Source organism: Phocoena phocoena, chromosome 1 (assembly GCF_963924675.1).
Source record: "Phocoena phocoena chromosome 1, mPhoPho1.1, whole genome shotgun sequence".
NCBI classification, from domain to species: domain Eukaryota; kingdom Metazoa; phylum Chordata; class Mammalia; order Artiodactyla; family Phocoenidae; genus Phocoena; species Phocoena phocoena.
This window is the reverse complement of record NC_089219.1, coordinates 25311613-25328818: the sequence shown is the minus strand read 5'-3', so window position 1 is coordinate 25328818 and position 17206 is coordinate 25311613.

Below are 17206 nucleotides of genomic sequence, written 5' to 3'. Positions count from 1 at the left end.
AAGAAAATTACAGACCAATATCACTGATGAATACAGATGCAAAAATCCTCAACAAAATACTAGCAAACAGAATCCAACAACACATTAAAAGGATCATATACCATGATCAAGTGGGATTTATCCCAGGGATGCAAGGATTCTTCAATATATGCAAATCAATCAATGTGATACACCGTATTAACAAATTGAAGAAGAAAAACCATATGATCATCTCAATAGATGCAGAAAAAACTTTTTTTTTTTTTTTTTTGCAGTACACAGGCCTCTCACTGTCGTGGCCTCTCCCGTTGCGGAGCACAGGCTCTGGATGCGCAGGCTCAGGGGCCATGGCTCACGGGCCCAGCCGCTCCGCGGCATGTGGGATCTTCCTAAACCGGGGCACGAACCCGTGTCCCCTGCATCGGCAGGCGGACTCTCAACCACTGCGCCACCAGGGAAGGCCCAGAAAAAACTTTTGACAAAATTCAATACCCATTTATGATAAAAACTCTCCAGAACGTGGGCATAGAGGGAACCTACCTCAATAAAGGCCATATATGACAAATCCACAACAAACATCATTCTCAATGGTGAAAAACTGAAAGCATTTCCTCTAAGAACAGGAACAAGACAAGGATGTCCACTCTCACCACTATTATTCAACATAGTTTTGGAAGTCCTAGCCATGGAAATCAAAGAAGAAATAGAAATAAAAGGAATACAAATTGGAAAAGAAGAAGTAAAATTGTCACTGTTTGCAGATGACATGATACTGTACATAGAGAATCCTAAAGATGCTACCAGAAAACTACTAGAGCTAGTCAATGAATTTGGTAAAGTTACAGGATACAAAATTAATGCACAGAAATCTCTTGCATTCCTATACACTAACAACAGAAGAACAGAAAGAGAAATTAAGGGAACAATCCCATTTACCATTTCAACAAAAAGAATAAAATGCCTAAGAATAAACCTACCTAAGGAGGTAAAAACCTGTACTCAGAAAACTGTAAGACACTGATGAAAGAAATTAAAGATGATACAAACAGGTGGAGAGATATACCATGTCCTTGGATTGGAAGAAGAAACATTGTGAAAATGACTATACTAGGCAAAGCAATCTACAGATTCAATGCAATCCCTATCAAATTACCAGTGGCTTTTTGTACAGAACTAGAACAAAAAATCTTAAAATTTGTATGGAGACACAAAAGACCCCAAATAGCCAAAGCAGTCTTGAGGGAAAAAAACGGAGCTGGAGGAATCAGACTCCCTGACTTCAGACTATACTGCAAAGCTACAGTAATCAAGACAATATGGTACTGGTACAAGAACAGAAATATAGATCAATGGAACAAGATAGAAAGCCCAGAGATAAAGCCACGCACCTATGGTCAACTAATCTATGACAAAAGAGGCAAGGATATACAATGGAGAAAAGACAGTCTCTGCAATAAGTGGTGCTGGGAAAACTGGACAGCTACATGTAAAAGAATGAAATTAGAACACTCCCTAACACCATATACAAAAATAAACTCAAAATGGATTAGAGACTTAAATGTAAGACCGGACACTATAAAACTCTTAGAGGAAAGCATAGGAAGAACACTCTTTGCCATAAATCACAGCAAGATCTTTTTTGATCCACCTCCTAGAGTAATGGAAATAAAAACAAAAATAAATAAATGGGACCTAATGAAACTTAAAAGCTTTTGCATAGCAAAGGAAACTACAAACGAAACGAAAAGACAACCCTCAGAATGGGAGAAAATATTTGCAAATGAATCAATGGACAAAGGATTAATCTCCAAAATATATAAACAGCTCATGCAGCTCAATATTAAAAAAACAAACAACCCAATGAAAAAATGGGCAGAAGACCTAAATAGACATTTGTCCAAGGAAGACATACAGATGGTTAAGAAGCACGTGAAATGCTGCTCAACATCACTAATTATTAGAGAAATGCAAATCAAAACTACAATGAGGAATCACCTCACACCAGTTAGAATGGGTATCATCAGAAAATCTATAAACAACAAATGTTGGCGAGGGTGTGGAGAAAAGGGAAGCCTCTTGCACTGTTGGTGGGAATGTAAATTGATACAGCCACTATGGAGAACAGTATGGAGGTTCCTTGAAAAACTAAAAATAGAATTACCATATGACCCAGCAATCCCACTACTGGGCATATACCCAGAGAAAACCATAATTCATAAAGACACATGCACCCCAATGTTCATTGCAGCACTATTTACAATAGCGAGGTCATGGAAGCAACCTAAACGCCCATTTACAGACGAATGGATAAAGAAGTTGTGGTACATATATACAATGGAATATTACTCAACCATAAAAAGGAATGAAATTGGGTCATTTGTAGAGGTGTGGATGGATCTAGAGACTGTCGTATAGAGTGAAGTAAGTCAGAAAGAGAAAACCAAATATCGTATATTAATGCATATATGTGGAACCTAGAAAAATGGTACAGATGAACTGGTTTGCAGGGCAGAAATAGAGACACCTGTAGAGAACAAATGTATGGACCACAACGGGGGAAAGTGTTGGGGGGGTGGCGGTGGGATGAACTGGAAGATTGGGATTGACATGTATACACTAATATGTATAAAATAGATAATGAATAAGAACCTGCTGTATAAAAACATAAATAAAATAAAATTTAAATGATTAAAAAAAAAGAAAAAGAAAGAACCTATCTTTTTCAATTTCTTAGACCTTTATCTGTGTTTGCTTCCTTCCAAGGTAAGCTTTCTTCTCTTGGTGGCAATATGGCCACTAGCAGCTCTATACTGCAAATACCCCACCTGTATTCTCATGACTTAGCTTCCTCTGAGGAAAGCAAATTTCTCCTTTCCAATCCTTTCAACTCTTATTGGCTTTGATTGAGTTATAAGCCCATCTTGAACCAATCAGTGTGGCCAGGGGTTAGTTTCCTCTAATTGGCTACCCCTGGGTCACATGACCATTCCTAGCACTCAGGTGGGGCAGCCACATTGAGTGGGGGAAGGACAGTTTCCCAAAGGAAAAATGGGGAGCTCTTAACAGAGATTCCAGAATCTACTCTTTTAAAACAGTGAATTGGATTTGCACCAATAACCTCCCACATATTTTAAAGAATCCTGGTGGAGGGACATCCTGGTGGTTAAGAATCTGCCTGCCAGTGCACGGGACATGGGTTTGAGCCCTGGTCTGGGAAGATCCTACATGCCGCGGAGTAACTAACTGCATGAGCCACAGCTACTGAGCCTGTGCTCTAGAGCCTGCGAACCACAACTACTGAGCCCGTGTGCCACTACTGAAGCCCGTGCGCCTACAGCCCGTGCTCTGTAACAAGAGAAGCCACCGCAGTGAGATGCCCGCACAGCACAACGAAAAGTAGTCCCCGCTCGCTGCAACTAGGGAAAGCCTGCATACAGGAACTAAGACCCAATACAGCCAAAATAAATAAATAAAATAAATTTATATATTAAAACAAGAATCCTGGTGGAGGATGAGGAGATGCCATTCATTTTTTTATTCAGTATATGTTTATTGAGGGTTCTATATGTGTGCAACAGTGTACTAGGCTCAGGGGATAAAATAGTGAATGAGATGGACAAGTCCTTGCTGTCATGGAGCTTAAATTCCAGTAGTGTACCAACAAATAAATGTTACTTGAGCACTTACTATGTACAAAACACTGTGTTCCAACTCTACTTCCTTTCCCCTCTCTTCCATATAAAGAGAGAGAAAATGTGGCCTTTCCCTCTAGCAGTCTACAATATACCAAGGCAGATAAAATAGTGATAAATAATAAGAACAAATGGTAAGTGCCCAGAGTTATACAAACAAGAAAATGCTCTGAGACAGGGCTGTGCTGAGGAGGAATACTACTGCTACTAATGGCAATAATAATAATCATGGCTAACACTCATTCAGTGCTTACTGGGTATCAGGCACTGTGCTAAGAGCTTTCTGACCAATATCTCTTTTAACCCCAATAACAACCCTATGAAGAAAGTACCCCATTTTACAGAGGAACGAACCAGGGCTCAGAAAGGTGAAGTCAACTGCCCGAGAGCACACAGCCAGGCGTCAGAGTCAGCGCTTGAACCCAGGTCTCTTTGACTTCAGAGTCCATAACTTTAACTCTCACGTAGTTCTGGGCCTGGAAAGACGGGCAGGAGGTTTGGGGTCAGGACAGGTGGGCCTATAGTGTACCTGGGGTGGGGATGGGGGCACAGAGGGCAAGGAGCCGGGAGGAACAGGCTTTGTTCTTCTGTCTACACAGAGGGATTTCTCTGCTTCTCCATACACATGGCAGAAAGTGGCCATCCCCAGCTTTGGGTCCAGTTCCTAACCCTCACTCCCTGGTGCCAGTTACAAACTGGCAGCCCTGTAGGTCAAATATGATACACAAGATATTCTTAGCGTGTGGCATTAAAAAAAAGAATTAGAGCCCAATATTTGAAAATCGGGAAATTTCACATAAAAATATGGAAAATCAGAATATCTGACAAGCTTGGGCCTATATCCCCATGGCAACCATCTGCCAGAGCAGAGTAGCAGCTGCTGTCATGAGACAAGGGCCGAACTCTCCATTTGCCACCATCGCCTGTTCCCCATTGTCTCTCCTTGGGCTTTTCCATTTGCCACCATCGCCTGTTCCCCATTGTCTCTCCTTGGGCTTTTCCACTAATTGTCATTACTGATGTGACCCTGGGGGGCATTTGGACTACAGTCACTACGTCCCAATTTCAGAGTCCCAGAGTACAGAGTTCAGCTCAGCTTGGGTCAAATGTACACCTCTGGTTCAAACACTGTGATGATCACAAGGCAGGCTTTGGTGAGGTCGACATGAGTCTAAGGGCACCTCTTCAGTGAGGTCTGTAGGCAACAGTGGGTCTCAGGAAAAGGGCTGCAGTTGGATAGACACTCCCAGACAAGTCTAGCACAAAGGGGGAAGAAATTAAGGCTGAGAGCCTACTTATAAGACATGTAATAATCTAGGCTTCAGGTCATGATGAAGGTCTGAACTGAACCAGAAACAGTGGGAGAGGAGGAGATTTGTAAGATGCCAAGAGCATGGTGATTTGTGGGCAGGGCCGGGAGATGGCAAAGAAGACGTCTGAGCCTCTGGGTAACAGGGTAAAAGGTGGTGTCATTCATCAAGATGGGGAACCCAGGAGGAGGGGCAGGTTTGGGAGGAAGTAAAGAGTTGGGTTTGGGGCATGTTGAGCTGGCTGTGCCTGGGGGTCATGCAAATAGAGCTGCTTAGTGGCATTTGGGGGAAGATCTGTGCTGGAGATATGGTCTGGAAAGTGACCAGCAAAGAGGTGGAAGTTAAAGACCTGGGCACAGATTAAACCTGGGAAGGGGCAAGAACACAGGAAGGGGAGAGAGCTAAGAGCAGAACCACGAGGAGCAACGCTGAGCAGGGAGAGCAGCCAGCAACCAGTGCTGGCCACAGAGGGAGGAGGAGAACCTGGCCTCACAGAAGGCCAGGAGGGAGAGTTTCAAGAAGGGAGTGGTCAGAGTGTTTAGAGAGGGCAAGAAGCAAAGGTCCAGAGACAGTATTTTGGATTTGGCAACTAAGAGGCCATTGATGAATGTGATGGGAGTGGAGTGGCTGGGCGGAAGGCAAGGCACAGGGGCTGAGAAATGATTGGGCAGGGAGGATGGAAGGCAGGGTGTCGACTCTGCCTAGGACCGGGGTGCAGCGGGAAGGAGAGAGTTCGTCCACGGGCAAAGAGTTTGTGTCAGACAAGATTCCATGGGAGGGCCTGGCTACAGGCTAGAGACCCAGGTGTAGCTGATGTCTTATTCTGGGTACAGGAGGGCCTGGGAAGGACTCAGGTGCCGGGTGCTGTCGTGTTTGTGGAGCCTGAATGAAAGCTCACCCTAGGAGACAGGAGAGAGAAATTGCCCTGAGAGTAGGCCCGGGCTTTGTGGCTGGGTTTTGCTGGGTTTTCCCCTCTGCATCTAGTTTCCTTGATCCACTGATTATCTCAGGCTGGCTTTGCTGAATGACTCAGGAGCTGAAGCAAGCTCTGCTTACTTGGTTTCACAGTTCTGGGGGAGGGGCAGTCGGATGCTTTCCTGATAACTGGGAAACAGTCATTAGATACTGAAAGAAGGACAATTAGGCCTCAGCTTCAGGAAAATAAGAGAGAGACGGGGGAGGGAGGGAGAGAGGGAGAGGGAGAGGGAAAAGAAGAAAGGGAAAAAAAAAAAAAAGAAGGCTCTCTAAGCAGGAAAGAATTTTAGTGCCTGGATCTGGAAGCAAACAGCTGATGCTGGGATCCTTTGCCTCTCTGCCTCCTGCTATATCTTAATAAAAATAACAATATGTAACAGTTACTGAGTGCTTTCACCCTAGCCAGGCACTGTTCTAAGGGTCTACAGGCTTTATCTCTGAAGTCTACTACTTTGACTATCCGGTTTGACATGAGGAAGTTGAGAGTTAGAGAGGTGAAGTCACTTGCCTGAGGCATCCAGCCAGTAACGGGAAGTTCTGAGAAGTGATTGCCAGAAGCCTGTGTTCTTTGCCCTGTGCAGCTCTGCACTTCTGAGGATGTCTCTAGGTGACACAGCAAGGCTGTGGGATTGGCGAGGGGCCTCCCAAATGAAGATCCTCAGCAAATACCTGGAAAACAAGCTTCTCTCCAGCTCGGATTTCTACTGAGAAGGAAGGGACAGGATCCTCTCAGCTTGTTCTGAGGCTCCTTGTCACCTGAGACCCTCTTCCAGGGCTCCCTCCCCCGAGCTTCTAAGCTCAGGGATAAAGGGCCTATTCATCAAGCCTCCCACAGCTGGTCTGGAAGTGGTCTAGCAGCAGCCAGTGGTTAGTCCCCCCTCCTCGAGCCTGTCTTCCCTACCCCTCCCTCTGGACTTGACACCTGGTATCTCTTTCTCGTGTCCATGAGCCCAGGGCGCGTGAGGCCCAGGTGGGCATGGTATCTCTTTCTCCCTAAACTGTCCCCAAAGCAGGCACAATTTTGTGTGCTGCCCGCCTCCACTGTCAGTGCACTCTTCCAAGGGTTCCTGTGGAATCCAGGCTCCAGTAAACACCCAAAGAGGAGGAAGTGGGCCAAGCAATGAGCCTGCGATTGCATCAGGGCTGACGCACTCCCTGCCTTTTCCCCCACCTCAGTCTCCAGAGGAGCTCCTTGGGGCCAGGCCCAGCCCAGGAGAGAGGCTCAGGCCAAGGTGAAGAAGGGGATGCTGGGGAGGGATGCAGATTAAATTGCACTCTCCTTGGCTTGGGAAAGAAACAGCCAACAGATTTGAAAGCTGGAGATGATGCAAAGGTGAGTCGTTGGAGGAGAGGGTCCGAAGAGGCTGGGAAAGTAACATTTACAGAGTGTCTACCAGGTGCCACGTGACAATAATAACAATACCATCTGACTTAGGGACACACCAGGCACTAGATCAGGAGATTCTGTCATAAGAAGTAACTAGCACTTTATGTGTGCTGGTGCTATGTGGCTCACCTGTGTTATCCCATCTAATTCGAGCAACACTTATGAGTTGCATGATTATGACGATCCTTTTACAGGTGAGGAAAGTGAGACTCAGAGGGGTTAAAGTCCAGAATTATCTCTCAGTTGATCATTGAAGAGTCAGGGTTTGGATCCAAGTCTATCTGTTCTTTGATTCATCATTCTATATTAATGAATGTAAGTTTTCTCAACAGGAGTAGGGTAGTTATTCTTAGCTTTGGTTATAGATGGGGAAACTGAGGCTCAGGAAAGTGAGTTGACATGCCTGAGGTCAGAGTGCAAATCTCAACTCTTGTCACCCTTAATTTGAGGCTCTCATGCTGAATTCTTTGGGCCCAAGAGGAAGGAACTCTTGCTAGAGTGCTGCTAAGAGTCCTTTTCAATGCAGTGTGAGTCACGTATTGTTTCTCCCCTCCCTTCAAGGTCACCTCTCTGGGCAGTGATAGAATCGACACCTGCCTCTGTGAAGTCACTTGTCACACTGGCTTGTGGCTGCTGACCCAGCTTTTCCTCTGGACTGCCAGCTCTCTGACGGCCAACCCTGGCTATTCAGTCATCTCTCCGTACTGCTAGTGCCTGGCCCAGAGGAGGGCTTGTTGGAATGAATAAATGGATTGAGTTGAGGAGCTGGGATTTGAACCTAGGCCTTTTGGGCTCCCTCACCCTGCTGCAGGCCCCTCTCACCAGTGAGGCCTAGTTACACAAGCTGCAAAGCAAATAGCCAAGGCAGGAGGTCAGCTGATTTGAATCCTTCCCTCTCCTCCCCTTTCCTTTTCTAGAAGCCAAGGAGAAACATGAAAACTCGAATGTGCCCTGAACCAGTCTCAACCCCCAAGTCAAGGAATGGAAAGGTGAGGAGTTGCCATGGTAACAGCAGAGCCAGGTGTGCTGGCGAATACTCAGTTTCTGCAGGGAAGTACTGCCTGGTGCCTGTCTGAGGGTTTACTGCTTCTGGCTACAGGGGAGCTGCATTTCATTTGTTCCTCTTGATGTGACCTTACAGGAGACTTTTGCTTTTCATTGCTTCCATTTTCTTCTAAGTGAAAGGGGAGGAAAAAAAATCCCCTCCCCACCTGCTCAGAGAAACGCTAGAAAAACACCAGCAGTCCCATCAGAGGCTCTGCTGCCGCTGGTCATGAAACCCCATCATCACTTAAATTGCTCTATTTTAAAGGTTTGTGAAAACTGCACCAAATTGATTTTTCCCATATCACTTCTATCTGTTATTTCTGTGGTTTCTCTTCTTCAGTGCTGCATTTTCTGGGAGCAAGAGAGCAAGTCTATATGGAAACTTGAGGTACTCTGATGTGGTTTGGGAACCAAAAAATAAAAGTGTTTAAGAGAGTACCAAATTTTTTTCTTTCTTTTACTTACTCACATACTTATGTTTTTTTTTTGTTTTTTTTTTACCCTGGGTCTGTTGAAAAAGATTTGGCTCACAGAGTGAAAACTTAATTTAGCTTCAGGTCATGATCACTGTTGAGCAGAGAATCTTATAGTCACAAGGATGGAAAGAGCCTTAGAAGTCACCTGGCTCAGAGGTCCCAGAAGTTTAAAAAGTAAGGAGGAAAATCCAGACATGGCTGCTAGCTTTTAGTTTGGCCAAACAAAAACATTAAAGAAAAACAACTATCATTTACTACAACCACTGCTTCATGAAAGGAAGGACATTTTAATACCAAAAAAGATAGGAAGGGTATACTTTCAGAATGAAAACCTGTCCCTTAAACTGAATAGATTTAGCATAGGAAATTTACCTTTTTATCCTTAATTTTCTGCTATCCCCATCCACTAGCACCAGTCTGAGTGTGGACATTTGAGAAACCACTGATTTAGTTTACTGTTCCTACCAGTAGTTCTTGGAGATGGTGTCTTGGCCTCTGCTCAGATACCTCTGACGGCTGGGGCGCTCATTACCTTCCCTCTTTGGATAATTCAAGCTGTCACTTCTTTTTGATCTCCCCTCTCTTGCCTGCCCTTCTTCAGGTTGGTTATCGTCCCTCATGTATGCTCCCTTATCTCCCCTACAGTTACCACTTTTGCAGCATTTATCTCACAGTGTTGTAATCACTGGTTGATACATCCATCAACAACAAGACTGTCACCTTCCTGAGGGCAGAGTCTACATCTGTTTACTGCTGGACCCTCCGGCCCATCACCCGGCGGAAGCTCATCAATAATTGTTAACTGAAGGAATGAACTTCTACCCACCAGACTAATGATATCATGAAATAATAGTAATAATAATCATGAAAATAACACATTATTTAATATGTACTATAGCCTGAGCACTTTGTGTGATTTTGATCAGGGTCAGGCTTTTATGTCAGGGCATTTGGAATAAGATGAAAATGATAATCTATGAGGCATGTTGCTTTAAAAGGAACAGTTTCTCTGGGAATTTATCCTACAGAATTCCTCTAAAAGGGCTAAAAAATGTATGTGCAGAAATGTCGATTGTAGTACTGCTTGTATTAGCAAAAAAAGGAAACAATCCAAGTATCTATCATTAGGGAATCTGTTAAATAAATTATAGATCAGCCATACTATGTACGCAGCCTTTAAAAGAATGAGGTAGATCTAAATGTATTGACGTGGAAAACCGTCCAAGACATATTGTTAAGAGAAACAATCCCAACTCTATTATAAACACGCACACATGTGTATGCATATATGAATACACAGAAAAAATATGAATGTACAGAGAAAAATTGGGAGGAACAATATAATACAAATTGTTAATAGTGGTTCTTTCTTTGGGTATGATTATGGGGGACTTTTACTTTATTAAGCATTCATCTCTGTAATTAAAACTTTTTTTTATAGGAAGCATGTCTTAGTTTTTAACAGCGTTATTATTATTATTTTTGGCCACACCACGTGGCCTGTGGGATCTTAGTTCCCCTGACTAGGGATCGAACCCGGGCCCCGGCAGTGAAAGCACTGACTCCTAAACGCTGGACCGCCAGGGAATTCCCTTAACAGTCTTATTAAAGTATAATTTATATACTATAAAATGCACATATAATTTTCAAGGCTGGGGCTGAGGGTTAGAACACAACTAGAAGGAAAAGCTGCTGACATTGAGGCTAATCTAATCTTTTGTCCTTTTGCCTGCCCTTCTGTTCCCTTCCCCACAATGTGTCCTCCCACCCTCCTCAGGCCCTCAATATCTCTGAGTGGCCTGGGAAACTCCTTTTCTTTATCTGGGCCTATGAAAGGAGAGGCTACACTAGATGACTTCCGAAGTTCTTTCACACATTAATTCCGGTGAATTTGTAGTCCTTCTGCTCTCTCCTACTGAAATTCATTTTTAGGGAGGAGTTGATAAATCTCATTCTCATTACATGAAAATGGCTGGAAAGGCCCAGCTTTTCACTCTTGTGATGTCTGCATTTTAACAAAAGAAGAACTATCATTTTGGCTTTAAGCCAAGGAAGAAACCTTCAATTGTGCAGTTTATGTGTACACAAGCTGAGGATAGAGGGTAGGGGATATGTTGAGGGTAGCAGGGCAGGGAGCCACTGTGGGGGGGGAAAGTCAGGATTCTGGCCATAGCACCTGACAGAATTAAGACAACTGTGCACCACCAGCGAAGGAATCCTCTCGATTTCACAATGTGACCTTGATTGCCCCATTTAACCTGGTGCTTTGAAGTCTCAGTGTGTAGAAACATTATCACGGTCAGAGAGCATATATTAAACATTTATACACAAGCAGATAATCTATGTCACTCCAAAAGAAGTTGCCATAATGAAAAGAGCTTACACGGTTAAACCAACACCTGTAAGGCAGGTAGATCGTAACCACATTCTCATTCGGGAAGCAGACTGCATAGAGGTTGAGGGTGTGAGGCTCAGGACAAATACTCTCTGGGTTCAAATCCTGCCTCTATCACATACTAGCTGGGTGACCTTGGTCAAGTGGCTTCTCTGTTATCCACCTCAGTTTCCCCGTATGTAAAATGGGTATAATAATTTCCGCCTCCTAGGATTGTTGTGAAATTAAACTCGTTAATAGCTATAAAGGGCTTACAACAACAGTGCCTAGCACATAGTAAGTGCTCAATAAGTGTTAGCTCTGAGCATCATTACCTCCTAATCACTTTGTTCATTGTGTAGGGAAGTTCGCTGCTTCACTTCCAACAGCGCTTGTTTCACTTATTAATAAATTCTTTGGTATTTTCCAACTGTCAAACGGGGAAACTAAGTCTCGAGGTGTCAGGGAAAGCTGTGAACTGAAAGGAGTAGTCAGGGCAGCGCCAGAGGTTAAAGTACTGGCCTGGAGTCCGCTGCTGTTTCTCAGCACCGCCTTGAGCTGATCCCCGCCCTCTGGGGGCCTCAGTTGCCCCATCTTTAGTAAGATAAAATAAGGAGTTGCACCATGTTTCTAAACTTTTCTCTCTCTCTCTCTCTCTCTCTCTCTCGCTCTCTCTCTCTCTCGCTCTCGCTCTCTCTCGCTCTTTGTCAGTTCCTTAAGTCGTTTTCCTTTTGCATCTCTGGCTGAAATCCAGTAACACCTGACAGCGGTGGAGAGGGGTATCCTAATAGCTGATTGGCCGAGGGAAGGATCCAGAAGGAGGCCGCGGCCTTCCAGTGCACCCAGGCCCAGGCTTGATTCAGCGGCAGTTTTCCAGCTCCTACCGGCACCAGAGGAGGGAACTCCTGACCCGCGGACCCACCCGCGAAGCAAGCCTTGACGTCTCCCGGAATTTACAGCTCCTCTCCCTCCCCGCTGGGCTTCCCCAGGCAGCACGCACCCAGGCTCTTCTTTTGGAGGCTGCCGCCTAGGGCAAACTGCAGGGGTCTGCACAGCTCCCCGGGGCTTCCCGCAGAAGCTGATTGACAAGCACGGGGGCGGGTGTGGGGGGTGGGGGGTGGAAGGTTCCTGCAGTCCTTAGTGACCGGCGCCCTGCCCCCTCGGCCTCCGCCCCTGTAAAGAGGGCTGTAAAATTCCGGAAGAGAGATTAGAGGCAGGGGATGGGTGGGGCGGTGAATCAGTACATTCCTTCCTACCCCTGCCTCCCCCTCCCTGGTTATCACTTTGGGGGGGTTGAGTCCTCTCTTGGCCTTCTCCTGACCGGTCCACTGCCAGGGTCCAGACAAGCTAAGCAGTGCTGGGCGGGAACCTCCCAGGGTCAGCTGAACTTTCTGGAGCCCAGATCGCTCATTTTGCAGCTCATGACCCCGTTTGGTTTCGGGTTGGGGAATTTTGGTCGTTGCTGCCAACTGGGTCCTTTGCATATAGAGTAGTTCACAGGCCTGCCTGTGCATTTGTCAGTAGCTCCCATTTATTGGGCAAGCCCTGGCTCTGTCTTTTCTTCCTAAAACTTTGCAGCGTAGGCATACCTTATCTCGCGTTAGCTAGGAAATCGGAAAGCTCAGAGAGGTTAGGTAACTTGCCCAAGGTCAAAAAGTGGCAGAGCCAGGAATAATCCCAGCTCTATCAGTTCCATAGATTTCCCATCACACCCTGCAGCTTCCTTTACTTTAGGACTTTGAAAGGCAGCACTTATTAGGGAGTAGGGAAGTAACATGTATGGACTACCTCCTACCGTGCCGCGTAGTTTAAATATATTGTCTTTTATGATTTATTTTTTTTCACAACAACCCCCTGAGATAGATGTGATCATCACTGCCATATTACACACTAGGCAACTTTAATAAATTTATTTATTTATTTGGCTGCGTTGGGTCTTTGTTGCTGCGCGCGGGCTTTTCTCTAGTTGCGGCAAGTGTCGTTAAGGTACAGGGGCTTCTTATTTGCAGTGGCTTCTCTTGTTGTGGAGCATGGGCTGTAGGCACGTGGGCTTCAGTAGTTGTGGCATGCGGTCTCAGTAGTTGTGGCTCGTGGGCTCTAGAGCGCAGGCTCAGTAGTTGTGGTGCATGGGCTTAGTGGCTCTGCGGCATGTGGGATCTTCCCGGCCCAGGGCTCGAACCCGTGTCCCCTGCATTGGCAGGCAGACTCTTAACCACTGTGCCACCAGGGAAGTCCCACCAGGCAACTTTAGAAGTTGGGAATTTGAGGGGCAGAGTTGGGGTTCCTGTAGAGTCACAGTACAAAACCCCAGTTAATGTCCGTGTAGTGCTTGACAGTTTACAAAACACGTTCAAGATCTTCATTTCAGGAACTTCCCTGGTGACGCAGTGGTTAAGAATCCGCCTGCCAATGCAGGGGACACAGGTTCGAGCCCTGGTCCGGGAACATCCCACATGCCACGGAGAAACTAAGCCGGTGCACCACAACTACTGAGCCTGTGCTCTAGAGCCTGCAAGCACAACTACTGAGCCTGAGTGCTGCAACTACTGAAGACCGTGTGCCTAGAGCCCATGCTCCACAAGAGAAGCCACTACAATGAGAATCCACAGCAAGAGAAGCCACCGCAATGAGAAGCCTGCACACTGCAACGAAGAGTAGCCCGCGCTCTCTGCAACTAGAGAAAGCCCACGCACAGCAATGAAGACCCAACGCAGCCAAAAATAAATAAGATTTAATAAATAAATCCTGTTGTTTTTTTTTTTTAAAAAAAATCTTCATTTCAGAGCTACCCCATTTCACAGATGAGGATAGAGGTTCAGTCCTGAAGTTAAGCCATCTGTCCAAGGTCACAAAGCTAACAGTGATGACAAGAGCCTGCAGTTTTGAAATAAACTCTGTAGAGCCAGTAGTAGCAAAGCTCATTCCATTTACTCATTCCACAGTGCCAAGTACTGTTCTAATAATTGTAATAATAGCTAACATTTATTGAACACTTACTATGTGTCCTGTATGGTGCTACCTGAGTTATGTACACTGACTCCTGTAATGCTCAAAACTATGTCATGAGGTAAGTACTGTTTCCTTTTCCATTTTACGGATAGAAAAATTAAGACTAGATGAAATAACTTCCCGAAGTTACACAACAATATAATGGCAATGCAAGGATGCCTGATGAAACAGTCTAGGGTCCTAGGGTAGCAACAAGGCACCTTGGTTGTATCCCCACTTCTGTCTAAAACCATTTCCCTGAGGGTCTCGGTTTCTTTGCCACACCACCGTTACTTCTTTCTCTAACCCCTGTGTGTGGCAGGCCCACACAGCTCCCGCTCTCAAGGAGCTAATGCTCCATAAAATCAGTCAAGAAGGCCGCCAGCTTTGCCTCACAGGGGCGCTGGAAGGATTAATAAGCTAATGGCACTTGGAATGCTTCAGCAAAGGCGCTGGATAAACTCAGGGCACTTATGTGTAAAACTCACTGCCAAGGGTGGTTCACGCTGTAATAAGGTGCCTGCAGCCCAGTTCCTGATCTGTTTGAGGTGTGCAGTTTTCCTTGGGAAACCATTTGGATGAGGTCATTCACGTCAGGGGTTAGAGCATTTCCCTGCTGTCCTGGGAGTGCGGGGCATTAGTGGTGCCATGGTCTCAGGGCTTTTGCTCCCAGAGGGGGGCGTTTCCAATATCTCAGAAGGGATTCCAGCTTACTATGATGTACACCAGTTATTGATTGGAGTCAGAGACTAACCTCATGCTTATGTGGGCTTCAGAGGCAGACAACTGGGCTGAATCCTGCTTCTGTCACTTCATCTCTCTGAGCCTCCAGTCCCTTTTATTTTAATGTTTTTGGCTGCACCATGCAGCTTGCAGGATCTTAGTTCCTGACCAGGGATTGAACCCAGGCCCTTGGCAGTGAAGGCACGGAGTCCTAACCACTGGACTGCCAGGGAGTTCCCTCCAACCCTCTTAAAATGAGGATGGTAACAACTTCCTCACAGGGTTATTTTGAAGCATAAACTTGATAATATATTTAAAAACATCTGCCCAGGGCTTAGAATAGATGCTTAATAAATGGTACCTGTTATGATAGCTATTTTTGTTATCCTTATGTTTTGTGTGTGTGTGTGTGTGTGTGTGTGTGTTTTCAGCCATGCCGCAAGGCATGTGGGATCTTAGTTCCCCAACCAGGGATCGAACCCGTGGCCCCTGCAGTGAAAGCACGGACTCCTAACCACTGGACTGCCAGTGAAGTCCCATGTTGTTATTATACTATTTATTGACATTTTAGGGCTGGGCTAAATCCATTTCTCAACAATCTACTACACTGCCCTAAGTAAGACAGTCTAAATAGGGGAGAACGTGAAATAGGCATTTATAATACACGTGATACATGCTATGATAGGGGATTGCATAAGGTGTTTTGAAACTTTAGCAGACGAATCAATAACCAGGAGACTCAACCAAAGTTTTGCAGAGCAGGTAGTTCTCTGTCTCAAGCCTGTGCTTCGAGGAAGTGGAAAACGCTGCCTGCTGGAGGCAGGTAGAACGTAAGAGCAGCAGCTGAGCCTGTGCTCCTCACCCAAAGGGCCTTGATTCTGATCTGCAGCCCCTCTTGCTTCAAGGCCTCTCAGCTCCTACACAGCTCTGCCACCCAGCCTTGCCCTGGAATAACTACCTCCTCCTGGGCCACCTGCTAGAGGTGAACATCCTGGGTTCTGTGCTGCGGCGTGATGCGGCTGAGTCATAAGACCTTTCTTTTCACCGCTAAGCTCTAATGGAGGCCTTCTGGTCAGGAGCAAAGCTCCAGGTCTACCTTGTGGGGAAGGCTTAATGATGACTACTGACCATTGCTTCTCCCCACAGGGCCAAGCGAACATGTGTGTGGTGGTGCTGGGGGGGCAGGTGAAAGGCAGCCCAAGGGGCAGGAGTCCCTTCTAGATAGGTGCCAAGTCTGAGCAGGTGAGGCTTCCCAGGGTGGCGAGGGAGGACACAGCCCCTGCCCCCCTCCTCCAACTCTCATGGGTAAGCCTCCCTCCTTCCTCTCAAGCCAGCCCCTAGTGTCTTTCCTGCTGCCATCTGGCAGTCGCCCAGACCAATCTCCCAACTCACCTGTGACCACATTTTCCAAACCAAAACTCAGAACGCATGGTCTGACAAAGAAAGACTTTCTGGCCACCTTCTAAATACGAGAGAATACTGAGATCTCTTGGATAATCCCTGTCGTTAAATTCAGGGTCTCCTTTTTATCAGGAATTTTTCATACGTAATGAAAACAGCCCCATGAGGTAGCGGATAACTATTTCCATTTAATAGTTGAAAATACGCAGAGAGAGGAAATAACTTGCCCAAGATACTACATCCCGGAAGTTTGAATTTTGGTCTGCTGCTCGCTGTTCCTAGGTCTGTCTGGGTGTGTGTGTGTGTGGCGCGCGGTAGGGGAGTAAGGGTAGGGGGACGCAGAAATATCCTTCGCTATTGCAGACGCACACGCCATTTATCTGGGGCCTCGGGAAAGGGCAGCCAAGAACTGAGCTGCCCGGGTTCTCACTTCTGGGCTGGAAATCCCCGAGCAAAGGGCTCGGACGCCGCCTTGTCCCATCAGGATCTGGCCTCAGGCCTCACGGCCCGGCCGCGGGAAAAGGCCCTTCGACCTTGAGGGTCACCCCGCGGCCTCGGGCTCTGCCCCAGTCCAGGTGCGGATGGGCGGGCCGCGGCGTGGGTGAAGGACACCCAGGCCAGGTTCTGCCCCCCCTCCCCGGTCACATGGACGCGCCTTCCGCAGCCAGGAGTGCTGAGCGGAACGAACCACGAGGAGAAGCGGGGGAGGCGCCGAGGGCAGTGGGTCAGCGCCCCGCGGGGCAGGTGGGCGGGCCCCACCGCCCCGAGCCGGCCCGCCAGCCAGTCAGCGGGCGCGGGGGGCGGGCCGGAGGGCGCGCGCGCCGCGCCCCGCAGCGCCCCCTGAGGGGCGGCGG